Source organism: Sturnus vulgaris, chromosome Z (genome assembly GCF_052056855.1).
Source record: "Sturnus vulgaris isolate bStuVul1 chromosome Z, bStuVul1.hap1, whole genome shotgun sequence".
In the NCBI taxonomy this organism is placed as follows: domain Eukaryota; kingdom Metazoa; phylum Chordata; class Aves; order Passeriformes; family Sturnidae; genus Sturnus; species Sturnus vulgaris.
Window position 1 is genome coordinate 75807828 of NC_142283.1, and position 16602 is coordinate 75824429.

Below are 16602 nucleotides of genomic sequence, written 5' to 3' on the forward strand. Positions count from 1 at the left end.
TGACTGGTTTCAGGGTAGCATTGTGCAGATACAGAATTGATGCATGTCCTTGAAGAATGCCAGTCTGCATATAATCAACCAGAGAGAGAACTGAGGCAGTGAAGCAGCTTGTCCATTAACACACAACAATAAAAGTAAGGAAATAAATCTGTCTCCTTTCTTTTAGTCTAGTATGAAGTCAGTGAATCCCATGCCTGCCACTTAAGTAAAAATCTAAATTTTCTTTTTTTTTTTTTTACTCATATAATTCCTCTTTCTCAAATGTTACTGATTACCCTACAATTAATATTCTGTAAAGAAATCCACAACTTTATTATTGATTTAGTCTTTTGTTCTAAGCCCCTTGTCTTAGTAATATTCAGTTCTTCAGTATTAGAAAATATTAAAACTATCTGAAGCAAACAATATAGATTAGCAGAACTACAGGCAGTATATGAACTGCTTGGTTTTAGTCATAATAATGTAAAAGAAGGTGACTGCTTTTCATGATGGGGAAATCTCTCAAAATTGAGAAATGAGTTATAAAATGTCTGTGGGCTTTCACAGGAAGCATGTTAAAAGACAAACAGTCTTTTTCCTCCTGTTTAATAAGATAACCTTGTACTAGCAACTTTTATATATCTTTTAAGATTGCTAGACATTTTTATTAAGATAGCTGAGAATTAAAACAAAGAAACAAACAACACATTCTTTCTTCATTCTGAGAATTTTTTTTTTTTCATTTTCTGTGTTGAAATGATGTTCCTTTGACACTGAACCTCTGTTCTCACTGTGATGCACATAGGTAGATGTCCTGAAAAATTCCTTGAAATGCAATTATCTAGTATACATAAACGAAGCAAGACTTTTTCTATCATAATAATTTGGCCAGTTCTGAGTAATATTCAAGGAAAAACTTAAGTTTTGAATCCAGTCAGTTTTCTCTGTCATTAATTATCCATAATCACTCACTTCACAAAACTCATGAAGCAGTGGCATATGTATTTTAAGCTTCTTAATTGTGCTGCACCCTTCCTTAATTAACCCTCAGGATTTTATTAAAGATATTAAGAGGAGGTTTTTTGCACTGATTGATTTAATTTCTCTCTTTATCTGAAAACCTCACACATCTTTGCCTGGTTCCTTGAGTTTTCTGACTATTTTTTCAAGGTCCTGAACTACTTTCTCCCCCCACCCTCAAGAAAAAAAAAATAAACTCTAATGAAAAATTGAAATAATTCTTATTCCTCTATTCTTCTAGTAAGAGGTTTCAGCTACATATGGACCTTTTTCTCAATTTAAGTTTTACTGGAGATCACTTCTTATTGAAAGAGTGAGGATCTCTTTATTTATTTATAAGATTCTATTCTGAAGGGGGTTTTATCCTTAAATATTTACACATATCTATATTTTAACCTTTTTAAAAAAAGAATATTTCCTAAAAACCCCCAAAAGTGAAACAAAAAGCCCCATCTGTATACTTTGGTTTCTTCTTTACCTTATTTTAGGTGGTCAAATAAAAAGAATAGTAGACATTGTTTCCTGTTCTGATCAAACTGGAAAAAAATACCCACTGGCTGCAGGTGTCTCAAATTTCACATGTGCTAAGTGAGTCTGTGGAGCATCTTTTCCTCTCCCATTGAACCCAGAGAAAACTAAACCTTATGAAATTCCTAATTTAGAACCTCCTAATTTGACACCTCTTTTAAATATCTCTAAATAGGCATCGTAATTCTTTGTCAGTTGTGTGACTTGCTTAAACTCCCTGTTTTAATAATCTGGACACAGCTCAAGACAGGTTTATTCCAAGCCAGAACTACACTGACTAATTTATTTCTGAGTCTGTGTTGGGATTGGTCAAATACTTGAGAGACCCTTATTCATTTTTGTTTTCTTCTTTTTGGGTCTGGTTACCAAGCACACTAACTTTGACTGTTTACTTAGAGCTGTTCACATTCTCATGTGGTTTACTTTTCACCTAGCACCTACAAATCTGCATATAATTTTTGGACATACTTCTAATATTTTATGGACTACAGAAAAAAAAAATATTTGGCAACTAACTTAGCTTCATAACATATAATTGAAAGTACAGATGCTGAATATTCCAGTGCCAAATATCATTTGACTTAACCAGACAAGCAATCTGGCAGAGAATGAAGTGACACATGACCAGAGTTGTGATTTATAAACCTCATGTTCTACCACGACTTTGTAATTTTTTTAGACAATATGGGAAGATAGTTTTGGGTGGGGATCTTGTTTGTTTGTTTTCTGTCTGTGTATATTTTTGTGTATTTACCTACCTTTCTGTAGGCAAATGTGAACTGACTTATGGCTAGAGCAAAATTTGAATCTCCTAGATAAACAAAACATCTATTAACTTTGCTTTGAAAAAACAATTAAAAAAATAAAAATTGATCCACTGACCACAGATGTTTTAAATCTGCCTATAAAATGCTCTAACAAGAAAAGAAATATTCTTGAATAGCATAATAATAACAGATGAAATTATTTTGAAAAATGGACTAATTTCAAAGTGAGACATAATAAATATACAGATTCTATTATAAGATGTAATTACATTTGATATCAGTGAACAGGATTTGTTAGCTCAGATATCCTCTCTAACATCTGTATTCCCCTGTTATTCTTTCAATACTTTAAACAAAGCTCTTTTTATCAGAGATCATAAGCAGGAAATTGAAGAAAGTCCACCTATTTGGACCATCTGCATATATCATAATTTTTGGCTATATATCATGGTTTTAGCATGCCTGCTTCTCTACTGTCTTGAGCCACCTGTCACACATTTTTGCAAATCAAACTTTATGGCAGGTATTAACCACTTGCATTTGATATGCTACCATTTTATGACTGCATTTTGCAGGCAGAGCTCAGTATTGTATGATATCCAAAAACGTTGTAGATTACAGGATTCCTGGCAAACTTAGAACTATAGTAGAGTTAGGGACAGAATTGTGTATAAAGATTGTTTTTTCTTAGAGTTTTGTTTCATCTGATTTCATAAGATGATTATACTTAGGAAACAGAATAACCAAAAATTTATTGAGAAAAACTCAGTGAGGTCCTCACAAGAAAATGTCTGTCTTACAAAACACCTGAAGAAATTATAAAAGAAATGTAAGAGAGAAGGAAATAATGCAATATGACCAACAACAGATATTGATTCATTTTGATCAAAAAAATGTAGAGTCAAAATTTATCAAAACCAGTAATGTACATTTTACTCCTTGTTTGTGCAGATGCACCTTAACTAACACAAGTAGTCAGAAAAATGAAAGTTGGGAAAGATGTAAAAATGCCTTGCTTTTCTTTCTTTCTTTCTTTCTTTCTTTCTTTCTTTCTTTCTTTCTTTCTTTCTTTCTTTCTTTCTTTCTTTCTTTCTTTCTTTCTTTCTTTCTTTCTTTCTTTCTTTCTTTCTTTCTTTCTTTCTTTCTTTCTTTCTTTCTTTCTTTCTTTCTTTCTTTCTTTCTTTCTTTCTTTCTTTCTTTCTTTCTTTCTTTCTTTCTTTCTTCCTTTCTTCCTTCCTTCCTTCCTTCCTTCCTTCCTTCCTTCCTTCCTTCCTTCCTTCCTTCCTTCCTTCCTTCCTTCCTTCCTTCCTTCCTTCCTTCCTTCCTTCCTTCCTTCCTTCCTTCCTTCCTTCCTTCCTTCCTTCCTTCCTTCCTTCCTTCCTTCCTTCCTTCCTTCCTTCCTTCCTTCCTTCCTTCCTTCCTTCCTTCCTTTCCATTCTTTCCTTTCTTTCCTCCTCTACTCTCTTCTTTTTTCTTTCTTTTCTTCTTTCTTTCCTTTCTTTCCCTTTTGAAAAGTAGAGAGACAAATTGTAGTCATTGAACTCCAGGGCCATAAACTCAACTATTTTTATCTTTCTGCCTCCATTATCATACTCTACACCTTTATGGAGATGCAGAAATTATTCTGCTATCTCTGGACACTACAAGGTCAACCTGCCTTTCAGTGGACTCCTTAAAGTGTTCTTGTCAACTCAGAAGGCTGAGTCAGATGAGCTGAGTGCAGGTGGTGGCTCTACAGGAGAGAATAAATGCCTTTCCCCGTTCCCCTCCCAGCCTTCACTGGGCTCCACGATGAGCCCAAGGAACCACAGGAGCAAGCCATGGATCAGTAAATTGGCAGAGCTCAGAGATCAGTCAGTCAGTCAATCTTAACAGCAATTCATTCTTGGATTTGTGGATGCTGTGCAAAAGGATGCTTAGAAAAATCTAGGATAGGGTAGTTATTAAAGCAGATTAAAGGGTATTATCGAGTGCTTCAGCAAGTTATAATTAAAAAAAAAAAAAAAAAAAAAAAAGAAGGAAAAAAAAAAAAGAAAAAGGAAAAGGAAAAGAGAGGGAGAGTGAGCAAGAGGGAGAGTAGGCTAATTTTTCCAGTCAGTGAAGTTTCAAGGATGAGAAGCCTAGTTTTGCTTTGTTACTGGCTTCAATATTAATTATACAGTATTTTTTCCACTTAACAGAAAGAATCAGCTCCTTCAATCCAAATTCACTAGCTAATTTCTTTAAGGTAATAATGCATACATAAGACACAAACTCAGTGTTTATGCCAATTGGAGGTGCACCAATGTAGCACAATTGCTGCAAATTCAACCTCCTCTAAAAGGAGAGTGACTTATGACCCACAGATAGCTCAGGTATGAATCCTGTCTTCCTAAATGGAAAAGGTGATTCAGCATTGGCTTCAGTCATGCAAAGTGATCCTACAGGGAAGCATCTTTCTGTCTTTTCATCTGCAGACAGAATGGGATGAATTTTATGGTGTTACACAGAACAGAAAATCTGATGGTGACATATGCCCTTAAAAGACAGTCTGTCTCTAAAATTACCCATTATTTAGCACATTCACCCTCATATAAGATATTTTAAGTCAAAGGGCATTCTTATAAAGTCAGTACTAAATATACATCCCAAAGAAAGAAAAAAAATAGAAATTTTTGAACTCCTAAGGAATTGAGTAAATTTTATTTTATTTTATTGTTTTGTTTTATATTTTTAATTTTATTTTTTTTTTAACTTGGGTCTATATTATATTTCCTTGGGCTTTACTACTTATATCTTGGTCAAGAATCCAAATGTAAAGATCAAATTTCTGTTCAACTGGAACCTGAGAGTGTTTTGTTCCTCCAGAAAAAATATCTTTTTCAAAAAAGCAAAATCCAATCTTGAAGGAAGAGCTTTTTTGATTCTTCATCCTGATTCTGTCCTCAGAGGTTGTTTCAATTTCCAAATAGGTGCTGGAGCATGACCTGCTTTCCAGGTTCTTGGATTTCTGGGGTGTGCCCTAGGATCCCACTTTATCTAAAAGTGAGGGTATTCCTGTCCCACAGACATTCTCAGCAGTGCAGCACACCCCCATTTTTCATGTGCAACATCAAGGAATGGCATGCAGCAGATCAACACTTGTTGACCATGCAGAAACCTGAATATCCATGGCTATTTCTCCCTGTTGCATTCAGACCACATTTAAGATTCAATTAAAATCTTCTCAGCATGAGCCATATCTTTCACTTATCATTGCTCCTTTATGCTGTGTTGTGCTTTTTTTGCTTCCTGGAGCTGTGCAACATGGAACCCAACACAGCCAGAGCTTGTAAAGACCCGTTATGTCCTTAGATTCCAGACCTGCAAGGTCACTTCATCAAACCAAAGCTCATTAAAAAGAAGGAAGAAAGGTGATCTACCATTCTGACCTCGGACATTGTAGCTGAAAAAGCCCTTTGCCATTTATATTTCAACTTTCAATGAGTATATGACTCAGTACTGGAAGGATTTGTAGCTGACACTCAATAGAAGCTGCTCTCGAATTTTGACAAATCCCATCTTGAGCTGAGAAGAGAAACAGATATTGATCCTAAGTGTACCTAATTCATCTCTGCACTTGTAATCCCAAAAGAAAATGGCTTCTATAACCAGAGGGCGTTCAATATTTTTTCCATCTTGTAAAATAAACAGCAGTTATTTTGGTGTGTCTTCATGCGTCGGGAGCAACATTGGAAGTAAACAAAGCACTGGTTTTTCCCTTTCCTCTTTCTTGAGCAGAGTTACAGGAACTGCTGAGCCTTTTGATTAGACTAATTAAATTGTATCAAATAATTTAGACTGATGAAAGTGTGGAGGCCACAGCAGCACAACTGAGATCTGTGGCTCTGAAAGGAAGCTCCATGCCCTTGTCAGAGAAATGTATTTTGGCAGGGATCATATAATAAATCTCGAGGAAATTCATTTCACCCTGATGATCTAGCCACAGTAGCAGTGTGGTGGCACTAGCACTAGGGGAGTTCTGAGTGATGATATGTGGAGAGATAAAAGGCTGCATTCTCTTGTCAATTACATTTGTGTGAAATTTGGAGAAATTACATTGATTTTTCTGGTGCTGGTAAAGATACAGCCTGAGGTCAGGACCTAACCCACAATTTTCCTTATTGTTCCTTTTTTCAACGTCATATCAGAACAACTGACTGCTACATGCAAAAAGTTTAGGAGTTCTGTTCTGAGAGTCACTCATCACAAGATCTGGATAGGAATCAACCAAGCATTCTAGCTGATGAATATATTCATCAGTTCATAAATATAATCACCTAGAAGTACTAATGCAGGTATACAGTGTCTGAAGCCCTCCTGTGATGTGGGAGAAACAGTCTGTTGTTGGAAATAAGGCATGTGAACCTCAGCCTCCCATCATTGTTGAAATATTGAATTTTGTGGGGCAGCTGTACCACTTTTCTAACATAGCTAAGATTCACTAAATATGCTGAGTTTCTAAGAAAAGTTTTCATTTCAATAAGTTAGTCTTTTCTGACAGCAATGTCAACAAATGTTGAAAAATTTCCTCTTAGCCTCAATGACCATACAAGGGAGCACCTGACAGTAAAAAAAATGGTGAGCAGAAAGAGTATTTGTAGGCAGATGAGACACATTAATTGCAACTCAGCAGGGACTTGAAATTTTTAAGCAAGAGACACATCAGATCTTAAGATCACTTAAGATCTTTCAGATCTTTGAAACAAGGTAACATGATGCTACTTGGTGTAGATGGATGGTTGTCAACAATCGCTGCCTTATATAAGCACAGAAATTTTTTGTTATACCATGTCTGATTTATTTGCTTATTTTTTTCTTTTTATTTTTACAGAATTGCAGAATTTATGTTGCAAAAGTCATCCAACATAATAGAGTCCAACATTTGACTCCAATTCTTATATCTACAAGGTTGAGTGAGCTGTTCCTTCAAAGGAGGGAGTCGGAAAGTGCTTCTCCTAATTATAGTCGTAATTGTCAAATAATTTGCTTAATTATTGCCTTTTCCCCCCCTATAATTTCTTAAATCAGTGCTGCTTTGAGTTTGATGGTGCATAAAAACCATCTCATGATGATGGTTAATACTTTTTGATGGACTGAAATATCAATCTTCTGATGAAGCTGTAAAACCTTAATTCAAACAAGTGCTATGAATGTCCATGAAGACCTTCCAAAATGTCTGATAATGTTGAAATCAATGGACACTGCCCTCTGCGAGATAGAGGTATATCTCAGTAAAATCACAATCATGGCCCAAGCAAACTGTTCTCAAAGAGGTTGCCTGTTATTAGTGAGGTGGTTAAAGAGAAGAGATAGAGAGCCAAAAGCAGGATTTGTGCTCTACTGAATGATCCAGACATCCTTCTCTTGAAGCAGCTGTAGGGATCTGGCCTGTGGCACTCGAGGAGTTTCCTGGGTCATTGCTAAAACTGAGTGTGGTTGTCCAACTCTGCCTCCTCCATCAAGTTTCAGCTAAGAGGAATGGAAGGGGAAGTCCTGAATGCCTGTCTATAAGCAAGTGAGGATTTGTCTTCAACTCCATATCTTCTTTCAGAAATATCAAATATCTTTTGAATTTTCAGGTACAAAGGCAGCAAGGGGAGATTGTCAACTATACTATATCAGAGCAGGAAAAGTTCATTCTGTGAATTCAGCAGAGTTTCAGTTCAAAGGGGAAGGATTTTGTTTCAGAGAAACATAGAAATATAAAATCATAGAATGATTTACACTTGAAGGTACCTTAAAGGTCATCAAATTCCACCCCACCCCCACTTCCACTCGACCAGACTGGTCAAAGCCCCATCCAGCCTGCCCTTGAGAACTTCCAGGGATGGAGCATCCAAAGCTTCTCTGGGCAACTTGTGCCAGCTCCTCTCTGTGCTTAGAGAAGAATTTCTTCATTAATATCCGAGCTAAACTGACTGTCTTTCAGTTTGGATTCATTCCCTCTTGTCCTCTCACTCCATGCTCTTGCAAAAAGTCATTTTCCATCTTCCACGTAGGCTCTCTTCAGGTGCTGAAAGGTTACAATTAGGTCACCCCAAAGCCTTCTCTTCCAGGCTGAACAAATCCATTGCTCTCTGCCTTTCCACATGGGAGAGTTGCTCCATCTTTCTAATCATTTTGGTGGCTTCCTCTGGACTTACTCCAGCAGGTCAATATCCTTGTGGTCAGAAAGGTACAAATAAAATGTTGCCATTTTTATTTGGCAATATCTTGCTGTTATGGAAAACCTCTAAAATATGAAGGACAGGGAAAGCTCTTTGTTTTTTCATAAAGAAGAAAAAACCATAAAATATGTGTAAAATTGGATATAGTGGGGAGAAAAAAAATATGTAAAAGCAATACTGGATTTTCTTTTAAAGAAAGTTCACATATAATTTTCTTTTTTTCTTCAGTTGTCATGCTTTCAAATTTCAAATTTTCAAATTTTTGTTCTTTTATTTTTTAGGGCATGATTGATGATGATGATGTATAAGTAAGCAAAAGATGGGATTGGACTTGAATTTGTGTGGTGTCTCATGAGCAGCTGATGGAGATCCCCAATTACATCCTAGCCCGAGTAACACACAGCTCTGCTGAAGTTATCAAAGCTTTGCTGCAGAATAGCTTATAAATTATTTGGAAATTATACTGGACAATAAGGAAGGGAAATTACTCAACCAGGTTTGCAGACGTCTGTTACAGAGATAGAAGAATCCAGGTTTAGGTGAGGCTGTAAAGGTGATTATTGAGAAACAGGCATCATAAGGATGGTGTGCAATGGCCAGGTCATTTAGTTATTCTGGCTATCAGGTGAAACAATGTGGAATCTGTGACATATAGAAATTACCAGAGTATCAGCATTTATTTACTTTCTTTTCTATGACTAATTTCCTATAAAAACAAGTAAACAAAAAGGTAAATAAAGACGTCTGGTAAGGTTGTGAAGCATTGAACATAAACCTTAATGGCAGTGCTTTTTAACTTGCATATCACTTTTAATCTAAGGCTCTTAAAATGATCCAGATTAATTAAGCCTTATGATTCTTTATTGATGTCCATAAGCAAAGGCACATAATACTTCCTGATACTCTAAACATTAGAGAAATTTAAATCAATGGCACTAAGATTCTCAGATATTTTAAAAAAGTGAGTTGGTTCAGATTTTATTCACTCAGAAGTTTGCATCAAAATTCTATTTAACAATGCCCCCTCTTTTTTTAGTGACTGCTTCCAGATTTGCTGCTACTTAATTTCTGTGACTGCTTTCCTTATCAGACAGTGGATGATAGAAAGGAAAAAAATGAGCTACCTGAAATCCTGGAAGATTCTTAATTTTGAGCACAAGCAGATTCAACTTTTTCTGTCTGTAGGGTGGGGGGAGGGGGGAAACAAACAACAAAACAAACAAAACAAAACAACATTAAAAAACAAAACAAACAAACAAACAAAAAAAAACCAAAAAACAAAAAAACCAAAAAACCACCACCACCAAAAACCCCCAAAAAGAAAAAAAAACCCCCAAAAAACAAAACAAAACAAAACAAAAACAAAAACAAAAACCATCAACAAAAAAACCCCAAAACAACAACAAAAAAAAACCAACCAAACAAACAAACAAACAAAGAAAAAAACCACCAAAACCGTTAATAATGAAGGACCTGTCCAGACTGTCTAACCAAACTCTTTGGAGCACACTCACTAAAGCCTAAATTCATTGTTCCATAACACCTGACTGGCTATATTAATACAAAATACTCTGTGATGTTAAAAGTAGGATCTTAATTTCTCTAGAGGTTAATTCAGCCTTCCTGTGATCTCAGTTAACTGGTGAAGGGACTTATCTCTCTTCATTGACTAGACAAGGAGCTGAAGGGAACTGTATTCCCACTTAAAAGGCCTCAGATGCTTCACAAATTAGCAGGATTAATCCAAGTCTCAACTCTTCATGTGTGGCTGAATCCTTCATATAATATTTCCATCAGAATACCAGCTTAAGGATGTAATTGTTTAACTGTGAACAATTTGAGTGACAGTCAAAATAGGAGTTTACTTTTTATAAACTCAGTTTGATTGAGAAGAACTCATCTGGAAAGATATCAGTAGCCTTGAAAACCCAAGATGTTATCCTTGTTCCTCTGTTTCCAGTAGGAAATTATATCAATTTTTGTAGGAAAAAATATTTTCCCTATTTGCTAGTAGACACCCCCGCTTTGAGACAGCTCTGGGTCACCTCAGCTCTTCAGACCATGTCAAATTCTCTCTTATTAAGAACATGGTTTTCTTTGTTTTTTGACTCCTTTTCCTGTACATGCAGAGACACACCATGCTTGGATATTATATGTAAATATGTATAAAGTGTTTTATCCTACATAGAAACTGATTAATATAAATTATGCTGTTCATTGTTATATCTTCCAGATGAATGGAACAGTATCAGGAGTATTCTTCCCTGTAATAGGAACAATAATACGTTGTCAATAGACAGATACCTTAATAAGATGAAAAACAAATTCAGTGACAGAAACAACAGATTTCATAGGAAACTATATGACAGGGAAGAGGCATTGAATTGTTTGGAACACCTGTGGTTAATTATCATAGCTGAATACATTAAATTCAGTTTCCAGCCTCATATATCTTCATAGACTATTTGGCGATATTAAGCGATAAAGGCTTAATAATCAAAAGTACTGAGTTAGCAAATGTTTTCTAATTTTAATAACTTCTTGTTGTAATTACCAAGTCTTGGAGTGAAATTATTTAATTAGAAAGTAATCAAGAAGTGTCTACTGTTAATTGAAGAAATTATAAAAGATCTACATTTTTAATATATTTCTTGGGTAATAAAATTAAAGTCTATGATAATTATTTTATAAACCACGCTGATAAGAAAAGTTTGATACTAAAATGAGATATTGTGTCTATTAATTCCCACAGCTACATTTGCCTTTGGCAGGTAAAACCCAAAGAAAAGATACTTCGGACATATCCATTATCTGTCATTTCACATCTTAGTGTACTTTAAGGATGTCCATTCATGCTCACTGCTCCTGTGAGAATAGCAATAATTGTCATTACACCTATTTTCCCAACTAATAAAGTGAGGTTAAATGCATTACTATAAATCATGGCTATTTATAGGTTAGAATGAAAATTTTCAATCTAATATTCTTTTGATTAAAAAAAAAAGATTTATAATTAATATGTTTTTAAAGAAATTGAGATATTTTCATAAATATTTTAACTTTTCAGAAATTAAATGGATGCATTTAAAATCAAAACAAAAAAGACAAAAATCAGTAGTTTAAAAATGTTCAGCTAAACCTGAAATAATTTGAATTTAGAAAAAGTCTGCAGAGCACTTAGTAGGATTTATCATTTTTATTCTCCACCTTTTCATTATTCTCTGTCAGCCAAGTACTGAGAGTAAATGGTGTTTCCCAAAATCCTCTATGGTTATGCATTTCCATGCTGAACCGTGCTCAGCAAATGGGGTGCCAAAAATGCTGAATGTGTCATAGGGATAAAACCTTTTTTCCCTGACTACTGCTATTTATGTTAAACATTCCAAGGCACTGATCATCCAATTTAAAACTTCTGTGGTGAACTGCTATTCCCTCTTGGGTGTCTGTTAAAGTTAATTTGTCAATGCACAAGAAGCACAGGATAAAGATCTTCTAACACAGGTTTGTCAGAATAGACATGGTGTATGTAGGTTTCTGAAATTGTACATGCTCTTAAGTCCACAGCTTGCATGAAAATCTTGTACTCTAATAAATAAATGCTATTGAAAAATATGTTTCCCATGAAAGGAAAAAATGACCTGCTTGCAGGAAAAGTGACAGAGCTAAAACCACACACAGAAATGCTTTCCAACCTGCAATAGAAACAATCCGAGAAAAGAAATATATTCTAAAAATGAGACATGAGCTCTTTTTTTTTTTTTTTTTTCATGAGAATGGCATTATTGGTTTACACCTTCTAGCTAGCTCTCTTGAAAAACACATCTTGTTAATAACAAAACCAACATCATTATTTTTTTGGTTGCTGTTACATCACCATTCTTTTGCTTGCTGGTCTTAATCCTGACTTTTCAGACAGTCAACAAATGATGTCATAGGACACGCATGGTGAATGGTTACTGGCAGGATCAAAAGTGGCATCTCTATCACTGTACAAAACTCAAACGATGTGTTTGACTAACAAGACTGCACCATGTTGGAGTAGTGATTGACAAACTGTCAGACACTTCATACCAGATTCACAAAGGCATGCACATTTTCATTCCTAATTTACACACTTTGTTAGTGCAATTGTAGTTGCAAAAAATACCCTCACACAGTAAAAAAAAAAATCTACTAAGAGCTATAAACACCTGATTCATGTGTGTACGAGGATTCTCTTGTCAATTTAATTGGCTTCTCTGCACCCATACTTTTTCTTAATTTGGTAAAGCCTTCGAAACCTAACCCAGATAAAAATACAGAAAATATTTTACTTCTCTACAAATTTTCAGATCAAAGTGAATATAAATTATTTGACCATAAATTTAATTTCTGTTCTGCCTGAGTCAGACAGATCACCTTGACACAAGGCATAAATTAAAGATAAATGAATGGTCGGTGATAATGATCTTTAGGTGTTCTCTGGGCCAATAGCTCCTGTGAGCTCTTCACAAACCCCAAAAGATACCTTTGGCCTTGAGCACTACAGCTTAAAACAAATGCAACTTGCAAAGTTAGGAGGTTGCCTTTCATTTACCTGTCATTTGAATTCATTCTTTAGAGACACTCTGTCAGCAAAGGAGATATGAGTCAGTGTCTTCACTATAAGAGAAGAAAAAAAGAAAAAGCTCACGCTATGTCATGTTTTATATGTAGAAGAGAAAAAATAATTATATATTACCTCTTTTTGCTACCTTGCAGCATAGAATTTCCTGGATGGCTTCTTTGACAGAATTGGAAAGTCTATTTTACAAAATAAAAAAGGAAAAAAAAAAAGTGGGAATGGAGACACTGGGGAAGTTGTGCATCCTTTAGGATAACACAAAGGGAAGTATTACAAAGACTGTTCCCAACTGGGCATGGATTTATAAGTTACACAGAGCACCCTTATCTACTGAAATGCAGAACTATATGCATGAGAAATTCCCAGCTGCTGACATTTTGTGAGCTTTTAATAGTACCATTAGTCAATATATCAGTATGCAGCATATCATATTGACTAGAGCTGATGTTTATAGTGGAAAGCTATTGACTTATGGGATGAAAAAGTGGATATAATTCAGCTTCAGGCATTATTGCCCACTGGAGGTTACTTTTTCATTTACAGGGACAATAATTTGCCCTGTAAACTGAAAACTCTTGGCTCACTATATATTTTACTATGCACTTTAATAAGACTTTTTTTTTTGCCCTAAATGTGCTTTACATTGAAGCTGGAACTTCAGCAGTAGTATATCCTCTGTTAACATAGTCAATAAAAAAACTATAAAAAAAATCCTACAACTAAAAAAAAAAAACAAAATAATTAAAAAATATCCAAACCAATGAAACGTGAGTGGCTCACAGAAATGTCTTAATTTTTGAAATGGTCAATTACACATTTAGATGTAAATGCCAAGATACACCTCTTACATATCTATCCTGCTGTGTGACATTGAGAACAGTCTTGAGGTTGACAGGAGACTTGGTTGTGCAGAGAGGTTGTGCAATCCTCAACAAAGATTTCTATGGAAGCCTTAAGAAAAGTGGTCTGACTCTCCTCTGAACAAGAATTCAGACAGGATGGCCACTTGAAGTCCCTTCCAACATAAGTCCTCCTCTGAAAACTTTTAAACAGGCTCCTTCTGCATGCATTGGAGAGACACAGGCTGTTACAGAAAATTAGATCACATCAGCAAAAGACAAATGACTGATACAAATGGGAAGAAATGCTCTCTGGAGACACTGTGGAGGGAACCCACAAGATTAGCCTGGATTAGGTAATGAACACATGGCTAAAAATGGTGATACAGCATGGCTTGATTTCGTTTTGACTACACAGACTAGCGGTTAGTTGAAGATGGCATAATTATTCCAAGATGTTTTCTTTGTATGGGACTCACTCATCCTTGATAACAACTGATGGCTTAGAATGCTAACACAGTGCATAATTTTACAGAATAAAAAGTGCCATATGCATTGACTGATGAACTAATGGTCTGGATCCTACAGTTTTAGTAAAAGATCAGCTTGCTAACCACAAGACACATACACTTCAGCTGACAATACATCTTGATAAGCTAAAAAAAAAAAAATCAGAATTAGCTTGTCAATAGCAGAAATGAGTCAATAGCATAACAACTGCTATCCACATCTAATCATAGTAATGGCACAATAGACAATATTCATTATCCACCTGTCAAATCTTGGTGTGAAAAAAGGCAGTAATAGATCAAGGATAGTATAACAATAACAGTAACAATAATAGTAAAAACAAGAGCAGCAGCAAAAACAAAAAACATCATGTCCTAAAATTAGTGTCATAAATCAATGAGTGTTTTCTTGTGTCAATTCACATTAAGATACACTGTACAAGACATAATATACCAGAGTATCCTAACACAACATGACTTTCTAGTTTTACTTCACGAATTATAATTTAAGACTTAATTTTTTTTCAACCATTATATAGTTACTTATTATAACATAATACACCCATGGATTTTCTCCAGGTTTTGTGGTGAGGTACTTATGTGCTAGGACAAAAAGCAGTTCTTTCATTTTTGCCTTCTTTTGGTATCTTTCATCCCAACAGTGCTACTGTGTAACAGGACTAAATCACTTCAATCACAATTTGACAACTTAATGCTGACTTTGTCTCATAGAGGGGAAAGCCTTCTTAACTAGAACAAAAGATGGAACTGTTTTGGGAGCTTAGGTGGAGATCTGGTCTTGCTTCCCTTCTGTGAAAACTGTTTCTTCCACTACCTGTTTGGCCCTTGATTAGGAGTGACAGCATTACCGGGAGTGCTCTGTTAGCCACAGAGGGAGTTTGGTCAGTATGGATGCCCTTCTGTAGAATGGACTTTTTTTTTTTTTTTTAAATGGATTTTTTTCCCTAAATTTTTTCAATTCATTGACTGAATTTTCATTGACTGCAACAAGAACAAAGGTGCTACCAGTGCCATATGTGTGCATCTGAATCTGGAGCTGAAACCTACCCATTTTGCTCTGTCTAGCTGCCTAAACATCTAAGTGTGTAACATCACTGGAGATGCTGTGGGGTTGGCAGATGTGACACCATCTATAGGTAGCTAAAATCCTTCTATTCTTTTGAAATGGCAACCAAAAGGGACATCCAAGGGCATCTCAAATGACAGTAGATAATTATGTCTAGGCAATTTTACTTTATTCTTAGCATCTAATTTATTACAATCATTAAGAATATATCTATACTGAGAAATTAAATGGGACCAGGAACATTTCTGGTCATTAGGGTCAAGCAGCAAAATATATTTGGGTCTGTGCTGGGGAATTCACTAAGCCTCTAAAAAGGGTAAGTACACCTGGATTAGTTACTGGTAGTGGGCAGTCCAAACTCCTAAAATACTTCCTGGTTTTGGCAATGTGTTAGTTTCTATGAACTAAGACTGGACCAGAGACAGCTTAATATCTCTAATCTGGTCAGATGAGAGTCCTTTTGAGCATTACTTCCTTTCACAATCATATCTAAAGTGCCTAAGAATCCAGACATGTGTAGGCACTAACAGATAAACGTCCCTCATTTGGACAAAAAAAAATGGTAAAAATTCTCATCTGCCCATCTCCCGACTCCTTGGTCCACCCAAGTACACCTAAAATAATTCCAGATTTTTGAGGCACCATATTTCTGGGTATCTCAGGTTCTACTAGATTTATTTTTTTCTCTTTCTTTGGATGTAATTGTCTTTCAGTCCTAGAGTTGAGGTATTGCCATAGGTTTATATGGGTTTAGTTTTATTCATTCCTTTCTCTGTCTCTGTTTTTCTCTTTCTATTCAGACACAGAGAATAATAGAATTGCTACTGCCAAAACCCTCACTCCATTGGAGTGAAAACCATTCATTTGTCGTCTCAATTTTAAGATTCCTGACTCCAAATGCAAGGATATTCTCCATGGACGTAATGGGACATTTAGCAATTCACTCATTTTCTTCACATGCTACTTATTTAGACACTCAGCAGTTGGCAGCTTTGATGTGAGTGGTAAAAATTATAAAGACATTACATATAATAAAAATATAAATGAAAGAAAACATGAGCCCTGTTTCATATCAGACTAAA